Raw genomic sequence first — 11976 nt, 5'->3', positions numbered from 1 at the left:
TAAAACTTCATGTCATCATTCATACACGGATGACAGGAGATACAATGCACTGTGCCCCTTTCCCATCAGTAAGGACACATCGACAAGTTGGTTAGCAGGGCCAGGGATTGAACTGCAGATTCTCTGATTGGAGGACGACTGTGCTCTCCGCTGAATATTTCTCTTTTCTTGCTGAACTTCATTGGATAGACTTCTCACCTGTTAATGGGTTTCAATGTTTAAGTGGACGCACAGGCCACCTTGGACCTAGTGAAAGACCCTCTTGACCACCAACTGGTCTTTACTCTTTACTGCTGCTCTTGTTTGTTTACCATGTATCTGTGTTTGTTTATCATGTATCTGTGTGCACTGTCCACTTTGCTGCGGTGATCCTGTGAATCTCCACATTGTGGGACTAATAAAGGAATATCTTATCTTATGTTACTTTCATATTTTGACATTTGGGCAGAAGCCCTTGAAGCCATTGTGAAGCATCTTAATGCAGAAGGTTAGCATGTGGTGAATGTTGTGTAGCGATCGCGATTTCAAGTGAATGTTTAGGCAACAGAATTACTTGGCTATGGTTAGGAAAAACAGTAGGTATTTTTGTGGCTCCAATCAAAAGGGGAATTCACTGAGGTTTTAGGCAGCTGCACTTCTTTCAGCAGGAATCTGACGGAGGGCCTAGTTTCATAGACTCTTTACTTTGCAGGCCAATGTATAGCCAACTCATTTGTCACATCCGACTTCTCCAAAACATGTGAGCTTCAATCCTTTATTTCACACAAAAATAACAGTATGCAAACATGTGTTAGTTTCAAACCGTACTCATTACTCACTTTGAGGGGGGTTACAGCGACTATGACTGCGTGGACAGCACGATTGTCCTCCAGAAGATCAGTGGTTTGCCCATGGGCAAGACACTTAATCCCAATAAATAGCTACAGGGACTGAGATGTATGATTGGTATGAATGTTATTTCTTGATGGATGGATGATATGTGGTTGACTAGAAAAGCACTGAAGTCCATTTAGCATTTTACAAGTGAATAGGGCAAACTTCAAACTAATTAATATGGCCTTAATATCGCTCAATTATTGTTTTTATTAGAAATCTATATCTAAAAATATACATTGTCTTGTAACTCATAACATGTGAGTTACTTCACATACTTCACAATTCTTCTTCTATGAAGTCAGATGGAGTTTGTTATTTTTCAGACTTTGCTGTAGGTCTTGCTTTTCACACACTCATCCACTTTACTTTGAAATCAACACATAAATCAACGTTTGCTAGATTATGGCTTTGCTGATGGATAAATCCTCTGTTGTATTGACACATAGAGTTAGAGTTTTGTGATAAATACAGTCAATGAACACCCATGGAAACTGATTGAATCACTGCCATCATTATTCTTGCTAATCACTCCTGTGCTATATGCAGGTCTAAGAATGAAATCTAATAAAAATAGAGATGCACTGGGCCTGTTTAGTTGTAGTGACCCATTTTTTGACCCATACGCATAATGTGAGGCATCCCACTGTAAAGAGCTTACAATAGTGGTGACTGTGAGGACTCGAAAAGCATGCAACCCTGACCTCTTGTGGCTGAGCGAGAAAAATATCATGTGAATTGCAATTTTTACATTTATTTTTTGTCTACTGGAAAGTAAGTGTATACGAGAAACCATCTGAAGGAGAACGAGCGTAATTTAGATGACCTGCTCACAATGTCTGTGCTCTACCATGGCCTGTGATAGAGCACTAGAGAACAAGAGAACATACTGAAGCACTGGCATAAAGATGATCACATTTCAAAATGTTTGATTAGCAGTATAATGCAAATGTATTTTAATCCAGAATAAGTTGTATACCTCATTTATTTTGTATACATGTAAACATCATTTATTTTGAAAATCCTCTGATCTGTATCTAAATGAATTGAAGCACCATGAAAATATTTGTGTGTTCAAAGAGAGACATCGTCATCAAGTAAAGGTGAGGTGGATATTCATGCTCTGTGTGTGTGTGTGTGTGTGTGTGTGTGGGGGGGGGGGGGGGCACTGACCCTGCCTGCAGAGGTTTTGTGTTTCCAGTCCTGGCTGTCGTCTTGGCCTGTTCCGCTCCCGGATAAATATCTTTCACAAGTTTCAGGGACATTTACTTCAGCATCTGACTCACAACACTCACAACCACATTTCTCTATGCCATCTATGCCGTTGTTACCATGGTAACAGGAAGGCAGATACAGCATGGAGGAGATATGGTGATGCTATTGGTGTCTTTTGTCTTGAGGTCTGTAGTGAGTTCATTATCTGGAGGTGATACAGGTTGCTGAATGCAGCACAGCCAACAACTGAAGGTTGTTCTGAGAAAAGCTAATTTCCATGCTACTACAGTTTTCTGATGGATGGATTTGTTTTTTATGTTTGTATTTTTTATTCTCAATGTATATGAAGGAAGAGTTTTCAACTCCATATTGATTTAATTCAAACCCCTAGACACAATATGACAGAAACACAAAAACACACACACAAATATTACACAAAGAGTACAGAATAGTACAAGAATTGTTTGGACTGTTCCCGCATGTCCTCCTGTTTAATGTTATTTAGGGACACACAACATATAAAACACATTGATGGAACATTATGAGCCTTAGTTCTGTTAAAATGTGTTTGTAGTGGAAAAGACATTCTCAGTGTTAATAGATTATCTCTCTTATTGTTTTTAACTTATTCTTAGTTTCTGCTAAAAGGCTAACCCTCATGTCAAAGGTGATGAAGTCAATAGAAAATATCTATGAAGTTCCAAGCTGATTCATCAATTGGAGCACTGGAGGTGTCCCAAAGGATAAGAACTGGCAGTGAGACAGTGGATACTGGGATCAAGGTTTAGGGGACTAGACACAGGGAGATCCGATCAGGGGAAAAGGCAGAAAACAAAGTTATCTAAAACAAGAGAAATCCACCCCGACTGGCTACAGATTTAATTTAATTGACAGATGATTGAGTGACAGTTTTAGTCAGAAATGTCAGACTCAGTATGATTGATTGGCTTAATATGACGGGCTTTTAGTATACTAAGAACTATCTTATTAAACTTGTTATCTTAAATGACAAATGCTAAAAAAAATAATAATTCTGCTGCTCTTCGTCCTAAATGAGCCTTCGTGCTTGTTGCAGTAAATCTGGTCACTTCCAAATCGGAGGTGTAGAGTCATGTGGCACCCGATAACACAGGACTTCACAGGTTCACTCCAACCAAGCATTCCAACAGCTCTGGGTGAGAAACACATCTTCGCTCGGACAGGAAGCTGCTGTGCTGTTGGAACTCAACAACTGCGGCCTCACGCTGTCTGTGAGGAAGAACTCAAACAAACAGTAGAGACCACCAACTGTCTTTAAATAAGGAAGACGATAGATTTATAGCTGGACAGTATAAGTAGTTTCTGTTGCAGTCTCGTAATAATTTGTTCTTATTTGATGAACGATTAGATAATTAATTAAACACAGCTTTAATTTGATACGTTCAACAATAGAATCATATTTGGTCCAACACTTTGCTGTTCCGAATCATGGATTTAAAGAGTTATCATCCCACAGTGCATCCGGAAAGTATTTCCGCTTCACTTTTTCCACATTGTGTTATGTTACAGCCTTATTCCAAAATAGATTAAATTCATTATTTTCCTCTTCTACTTTGCAGAACCTCTCAAGTTCTGCAAAGTACAATGGGAGAAACGGCCCAGAAATAGGTGTGCCACGCTTGTGGAATCATACCCAAGAAGACTTGAGGCTGTAATTGCTGCCAAAGGTGCTTCAACAAAGTATTAAGCAAAGGCTGTGAATATTTACGTACATGTGATGTTTTCGTTTTTTATTTTTAACAGATTTGCAAAAAACAGTTTTCACTTTGTCATTATGGGTTGTTGTGTGTAGAATGCTGAGGAAAATAATGAATTTAATCCATTTTGGAATAAGGCTGTAACATAACAAAATGTGGAAAAAGTGAAGCGCTGTGAATACTTTCCACTGTACATTTGTGCTTTGTGCTTTATGTGCGTCAATGTCACACTGCTGTGTAGCAGTAAAGCTGCACGAGGTAACATTAGCTACATGTGTATAATATGTTCAGTGCCACTGACAGAATATTCCACAACGTGTTTGGGGTTTTGAGGGCCCTGTTCAGGTACCACCGGACCTGTGTCAACACTCCCCAAACACCAATTGCTGATTAAATTTAAAAATGTTTGGCATACAATTTAGCCAATCATTGTCCTTAAATAGACTCAGCCTGGGGCAACATTGGTTTTCACTCTAGCTTGCACGTTCTCTTGTTAGGGACATTCCTGACTCCAATAAGAAGGTCACTGAGATGTCACTCAGAGGGACTGAAGAGAAAAATGACTTCAAATAATCATAGACTTATATAGATACATCTATATGTGGCGTCCACACTACGCCATCGTTTTTAAGGTTGGAAACGCTCCCGACGACAAATTGGTTGGAACACGCAGGTGTTTCGTCTGCCTCTCACCTATGGTCTCCAAGACTCAAAGCGCTTCATAGACCCGCCTTCTTTGGGCAACCTTGAGATTTAGATTTTAGCCTTAGCAGAGCTAAAATGTGCATGAAGACAGGACTACAAGCAGGGACGTGCAGGAAATGCTTATATTTTGTGGATAAATCATATTTTACAAATATTACATTACAAATAATACATTCCATATTTCAAAAACATATATATTTTTTCCCTTTTTGAGGGGCTCAAGTCGGGCGGCTCAAGGCGGGCGGTTCCAGGCAGGGGCGACGCCCCATTTCCCTCTATTGGCCAGCTGCCACTGCTTATTTCCATTATTCTTGCTAAACTGACAAAGTCCCAACTCCTGCTCTGTTTTTTACTTACATCTATGAGACTGAATGTTTCTAAATTAAAATGTATATTCATTACAGATTGTGTCATACACTACAGTCTACTGTTGAGCATGTTGAGGGAAACCCTCACTGTGAGGGGACATCCACTTTGTAGGATGATAGTCTAAAAACAACTACAATTTATTTTACTTCAACAGCGTAGAATGTGTTTGGCAGTGACCTTTCATGGGGTCACACAATAAGATAGCCAGCTTATCATCATGCAGCAGAAGCAAAGACCTGCTGCTCAGCAAGTTTAATGTTTGTGTATTTGTGTCAGGCAGGTGCCTGTCGCATAATTTATGCATAATTAGTGAGTCTTACAATTATGGAAACTCACCACTGTCTTCCTCAAACATGCGGCAAAGTAAACAGGAGGCGCGGATGTTAATTGTAAGGTGAATTGTCCTCATGGCGTTTCGTGGGATCAGTTCCATTTTTGCCCTCTTAGATGATCAGGCACCTTTTAATATACAAAGCCTGCTGTGGTCATATTACAGATCAAATCGCGATGTAATTTCTGTGGACTGAAAAAACACATCTGACATATTAAACAGTCGAAACAATGTTTTTTTTTAAGTTATCAAGTTTTTTAAGTTCTGTTTTCTAATTAGCAAGACTATTGTTGAATAATTTACAGACTGTTCTGTCCTCAGAATTTAATTCCGTATTTATTCTTAGTTCTTTTAGTCTTGCGTTTTAATCAATTCATTCTTCAGGGTAGTATCACTCGATGAGAGGACAATTTTGAGGACAACATATTTTTCTTAAACTTGGATTTGTAATGCAGCATATCAGTAATATCGCACAAAAAATAAAAAAATGTCATCCATCTCACGTGATTTGAATCTGGGTCAAGGCTGCCTTTTCATTGAGTGGTAGAGATTTTTGTGTTATATTTGATACCATCCTTTCTTTCAATCAGCACACAGGCCGACCTCAGTTCCAATGTATTATTTAGGCCTGGTTGTCTTGCCAACAAGGATAACATCAACTTTATGAAAGCTAATGCTTCTGAATTAGTCACTGTGACTTTGCTGTTTTTAACTGCACTGTTGCTGCTCTAAAAACAACATTTAGCCTCATTATATTTAGAATGATATATTCTAATCTGCCTCTGAAATTGAAGAGAACCAGGTTGACATGGGACATGTATTGCTTAATACATGTAATAATATGTGTCTTTTCTGTGTTCACAGGAAACATACAGTTTCTGTTCGTTACATGCAATACATAATGTCTTTTATTAATATTTTTTGGCTCAAAAACAACCTATTTTGTAGAATAACAGATTAATTGGTAAGGCAGCAAAATTACTTGGTTTGGGTTAGGGAGCACACAATTTGAGTGACATATTGGCGTAAGAAAAGTGCCTTTCTTACCTGTAGTTATGTTTGTTACGTAATTTGCATATTCAGAGTCAATTTAGTTCCACTTAACAAAAGTAAGGTAAAATAAGTGGTTTCAGGTGGGACATGTACAGCCGTCTCCTAAGGGAACGTTTGTGTGTATGACATAGCCATCCACCCTATATTGTCCCAAGGTGAGCAATCCGGCCCCTTGTACATCCGTCCCTCTGAGCTTCTAATACAGATGAGGATGGCTTTAAGTCATCTGAAAGCCTAGTGGATCTCAGAAAGACGCTACATTGTGCCTCACTATCAGACACTAAGTGGGCCACTGACAGAACTGGATGCACCTGCTATTCAGCTACGCACTGAACCAACAATTATTACCAAAATATGTTAGACCATGAATTTGACTTGGCAGTTAATGCATAACACATGCATGACAGTAAGACAACAAGACGATAAGACAACATAGTGCAAGAAAATGACATGTTATGATTACAAATTTACCATTATGCGATTTTATCCCTTTGAGCTGCTGTTTGGCAGGAGACCACGGGGGGTGCTCGACCTGCTTAAGGAACACTGGGAGGAGGGTCCGAGCCCCGGTAAGAACGAGATTCAGTACGACCTGGACCTGCGAGCCAACTGGGTGAGTTGTCACGTGAGTATTTTCTCCAGACCCAGGAGCGTCAACAACGGCTGTACAACAGAGGGGCCAAGCTTAGACAATTCACACAGGGAGAAAAAGTACTTGTATTACTTCCTTCTTCTAGCTCAAAACTACTCGCCAAGTGGCAAGGGCCCTTTGTGGTCACACGGCGGGTAGGGGACGTCGACTACGAGGTGGTGCGATCTGACAGAGGGGGAGCTACACAGATCTTCCACCTCAACCTCCTTAAGCATGGAGGGAGGTGGAGTCCGTGTCCCTGGTGTCTGCAGTAGCGGAGAGAGATGAGCTCGGGCCAGAGGTCCCAAAGTCCACCGATCCGACCCGGCTCCCGTCCGACGCCCATCTCTCTGCAGCCCAGCAAGTGGACATAGCCTGGTTTCAAGACCAATTCAATGATGTGTTCTCCCCTCTGCCAGGTTGCACGGATCTCATAGTACATCACATTGAGACATCCCCGGGCGTGACAGTGAGGACACGGCCCTACAGGTTACCTGAACACAAAAGGCAAATGGTTCAGCGAGAATTGGCCGCCATGCTGGAGATGGGGGTAATAGGAGTCCAACAGCGCCTGGTGCAACCCCATCGTTCTTGTCGCCAAGAAGGACCGCTCGATAAGGTTCTGTGTGGATTATAGCAGGGTGAATGCGGTGTCGCGGTTTGACGCATACCCGATGCCCCGTGTCGACTAACTCCTGGACCGATTGGGCACCGCACAGTTTTTTACCACACTGGATTTGACCAAGGGCTACTGGCAGATTCCCTTGTCACCAGAGTCCAAGAGGCTTTCTCCACTCCGTTTGGATTATACCAATTCACCACGCTACCCTTTAGGTTGTTCGGTGCCTCGGCCACCTTCCAGCGCCTCATGGACCGGGTGCTGCGGCCGCACGCTGCGTATGCTGCTGCCTAACTGGATGACATCATCATCCACAGCACCACGTGGGCGGAGCATGTGCGGCGGGTGGGCGCGGTGCTGGAGTCCCAACCCGGGGAAGTGTGCAGTTGGACGGAGGGAGGCACGGTATTTGGGGTACCACTTGGGCGGCGGGAGGGTGCGCCCGCAGGTGGACAAGACCGCAGCCATCGCAGCCTGCCCGCGGCCCAAGACGAAAAAAGAGGTGAGGCGGTTTTTGGGGCTGGCGGGCTACTACCGAAGGTTCATCCCGGGCTTTGCGGAGCTGACCAACCCCTTGACTGACCTGACCCGGAAAGGTGCCTCAGATCCGGTCCAGTGGACGGAGTGGTGCCAGTTGGCGGTTGAGGTGGTAAAACGAGCCCTCTGTGGGGAACCACTGCTCCATACACCTGACTTCTCTCTCCCTTTTGTCCTGCAGACTGATGCGTCGAACAGAGGGCTGGGGTCTGTTTTGTCCCAGCAGGTGCAGGGGGTGGACCGCCCGGTCCTCTACATCAGCCGGAAGCTGTCAGAGAGGGAGACCAGGTACAGTATGGTCGAGAAAGAATGCCTGGCCATCCGGTGGGCGGTCGACTCCCTGCGGTACCTTCTGGGACGCCAGTTCACCCTCTGTTCGGACCACGCCCCGCTGCAGTGGCTCCACCGCATAAAGGATGCCAACAGCCGGATCACCCGGTGGTATCTGGCTCTACAGCCTTTTAACTTTGTGGTGGTCCATAGGCCGGGGGCGCAGATGGTCGTGGCGGACTTCCTTTCCCGCCCTCAGGAGGGAGGGGGGGCGGAGTTGGTTCGGCCGGATGGCTCCCCGGCCTAAGTCGGTCGGTAGGGGTATGTGGTGGCGGGGTGTGGTTAGCTCAGCTGCAGGGAGGGGAGAGCGGGGGAGTGGTTCAGGGTATGGTGCCGGCAGATGAGTGAGGAGCACAGGTCGATGTGATTTGGACTGATTGTCTCCCTGTTAAAAACGGTGAGCAGGATCTGGAGGGGAGATGACAAGAGCTGAGCTGAGCAGAGCAGAGCAGAGCGGAGCCAAACTAAGCGGAGCCGAGCGAACAACGCAACGAGTGGTCTCAATCTTGCTCTCTCCCCCAAACAAAATTTGCTGATAATGTGTGTCTGTGCGTCCTTGAAAGAACCCGACGTTGGTAGCTCCAGAACGGCCATAGGGACTTTTGCAGGAATTTCTCTGTAGTTGCAACCTCTTACACACCTATGTAGCCCAGGTGTTCCATATGTTTGGAACAATGAATATTGTCATACCTTTAATGCTGCTAAGTCTCTCCTCTGCATGCTCCAGTGTTGCCTGCTGCCAACTTCTCACTTCCTTTTGAAGAAGTTGCTTTTGCAAAACACCACGGAAATGTGACATCTTGTGTGTTACTTCTCTTTGATGTTCAAGTGCCACCAACTATTCCACCATTGAGTAGAAGACGCTGCTGCTTCTTGCCCTGCAGCATTTTTATTTGTATGTTCGTTCTAATTCATCTCTGTGTTCACCGATGACAATCCTCTTGTTTTGAAATAAAGCACGAGAAGGGTTCAGAAATGTGGCTACTGGCTTTATCCTGTGGGTAAGATTTTTTTTATGTGTTTTGGGTGTAGATAATTGTTTTATGTCAGGCTGGGGAAAGGCACTTTTCGACATGCTCTCTTTGGATTTCTCTCTCTCTTGTCTAAGTGTCTCTCTCTCTTTGCAGGTGATTAGGTCCACCTGACCCGGGGCTCGAAAATAAAGGGAGGAAGACTGAGGCGAACGGGGCTCATTCTAAAAAACCTTCTAACACTAATTTGTTCGTTGATGCCTCCAATGAATTTTGTGTTACCAAGTTGGAGGAGTAGGCCTTTTGTTTATTCTGTTTAGTTGGGTAGACACGTTTTCTTACATTTCTTTCTTTGGTTCGGCTCAATCATAGGGCCCAACCTCCCCTACCCAGAGTACCAGATTCTGTTATAAATTATTAAGATTGGAGTAAGAATCTGACGGTAATAATAATAAATTGTGTAATTGACTTAATCTCAACCTCACTGTGTCCGACCCCCACGCCTCCCACAGACAAACAAAAACACACCAGTTTGAATCACTGCCGGAGAAGTGTCCCTGAGCTAGACACTTAACCCCTAACTATGCCTTTACCGCAGCACACTGCTCCCACTGTTTGGGATGCGTTAAATGCATAGAATAATTTTCCCACAGGGATAAATAAAGGATACTTTCTTTCTTCTATCGATGGTCGTTCTGGTCAAACTGTGGTTCGGTCTTATGGGAGTGGGTTACAGGTGTGTATCCTGTTCTCTCTCCTGCCAGGTGACCGTCTCTCTCCAGGTGACTCATGATCCTGCCTGCAGCTACCAGCTGAAAGAGTGAGCGTGGCTGAAATCAATCCGCTGATTGGTCCCGCGATGGATACGAGGCAGATAGACGGCGGCTTTGGATTATCTTGATGTATCCTTTTGTGTGTGTAGGTGTTTTCTGCGCTAATATGTTGGTAGGTAAGCAGTTGGTATGTTTTTGGTTTACTGTCATGGGCTCATTATCTGTGTCACTTTTCTAGTGGTATTGAGTTTGTGCCTGATCGATGTTTTGATTTATTGTTCTCTTTGTCTATAAAATAATTGCCTGTGATCCTTATCTCTATAGTTTATTTTTATTGTTACTCCCCGCCTTCCCCAGACATTGGTTGGGAACGTAACAGTCGGTCTACTCAATCAGGCGGAAACGAATAAATTCATCCTCCACCCATCAAGGAGGTTTATTTATGGTGGTGATGGCAGCTTTTCTCAACGGCTGCTATGGTTACCTTCACACCAGATACAGTGAAGAGCTCAGGTTGGCGGTGTTGTTGTTACTTGTACGCTCACCTCACTTTTGTCTCATAACACATCTTTCTCATTGGTGGAGGTGTAAGGCGTCACTAAGCAGTAGGTGGGGGATGACGGGGAGCTGCGGTAATGTGTGTCTGATGGTGATGATGATGATGCATGGAAAAGCCTGAGGAGAGTTTACCTATCACGCACACTGTCAGCCTCTGTCATGGCTGTGTGGTGTGTTTCTAGACATAAAGGAGCATGTTGCTGAACGAGAGCAGGAAGATGGAAAAACGGACGGTCATGATTTCATGGCCATTGAGCACAAGACAAACAATACAAGGTTATTATCTGGGGTTGTGTGTAATTGTGCTGTAAATCATGACACATAAGATAACACCAGGCTCTACAGTGTGTGCGTGTGTGTTTCTAACTACATGTGGGAGTATTATGCTTGGGTTCTGTCTAAGATGCAGGTCTCCAGGTTACTGGGGAATGTAAATGCAAGCAAGGTTGCTCAAACAGGAAGGGGGAGTGTTTATGAAGCCCAAGGGGACGCACATCGTTGTGTGTTTGTGTGTGTGAATGAGAGAGGGGGAAAAGGAGAGACCGATATTTAATTGGCCAATATGGCCACTTGTACATATAAGCCATCACTGTGATGGTTTAGAACTGTTTTGGGACACCTGGGTGTTTCCATACTTTTCACACTGTTTGGTCCGGTTTCAAACAAGCTGTGTGTTTGCCTGTTCGCTTCGTTTGGGATTGGGTGCAGGCTGTGGGTCCCAGCCGGATTTGACTTGCTGTTCACATGACTCTGTTGTCACTCGCTACTCACTTGAGCCGTTAGTCATTCAAACAAATGTCTACCTCTCAGTGGTTTCTTACCGAAACCATAACGTCCTGTGAAGACAGTAGTTTATGTTAACAAGAAAGTAAGCATGTAAAAATTTGGACATTTGGTCTCAACACATTGAAAACAAATTTTATATATATATATATATATATATATATATATATATGTATATATATATATGTATATATATATATATGTATATATATGTATATATATATATATGTATATATATATATATGTATATATATATATATGTATATATATATATATATATATATGTATATATATGTATATATATATATATATATATATATGTATATATATATGTATATATATATATATATATATATATATATGTATATATATATATATATATATATATATATATATATATATATGTATATGTATATATATATATATATATATATATATATATGTATATGTATATATATATATATATATATATATATGTATATGTATATATAT

This window comes from Gasterosteus aculeatus, chromosome 2 (assembly GCF_964276395.1).
Source record: "Gasterosteus aculeatus chromosome 2, fGasAcu3.hap1.1, whole genome shotgun sequence".
NCBI classification, from domain to species: Eukaryota; Metazoa; Chordata; class Actinopteri; order Perciformes; family Gasterosteidae; genus Gasterosteus; species Gasterosteus aculeatus.
This window is presented reverse-complemented; position numbering follows the sequence as displayed.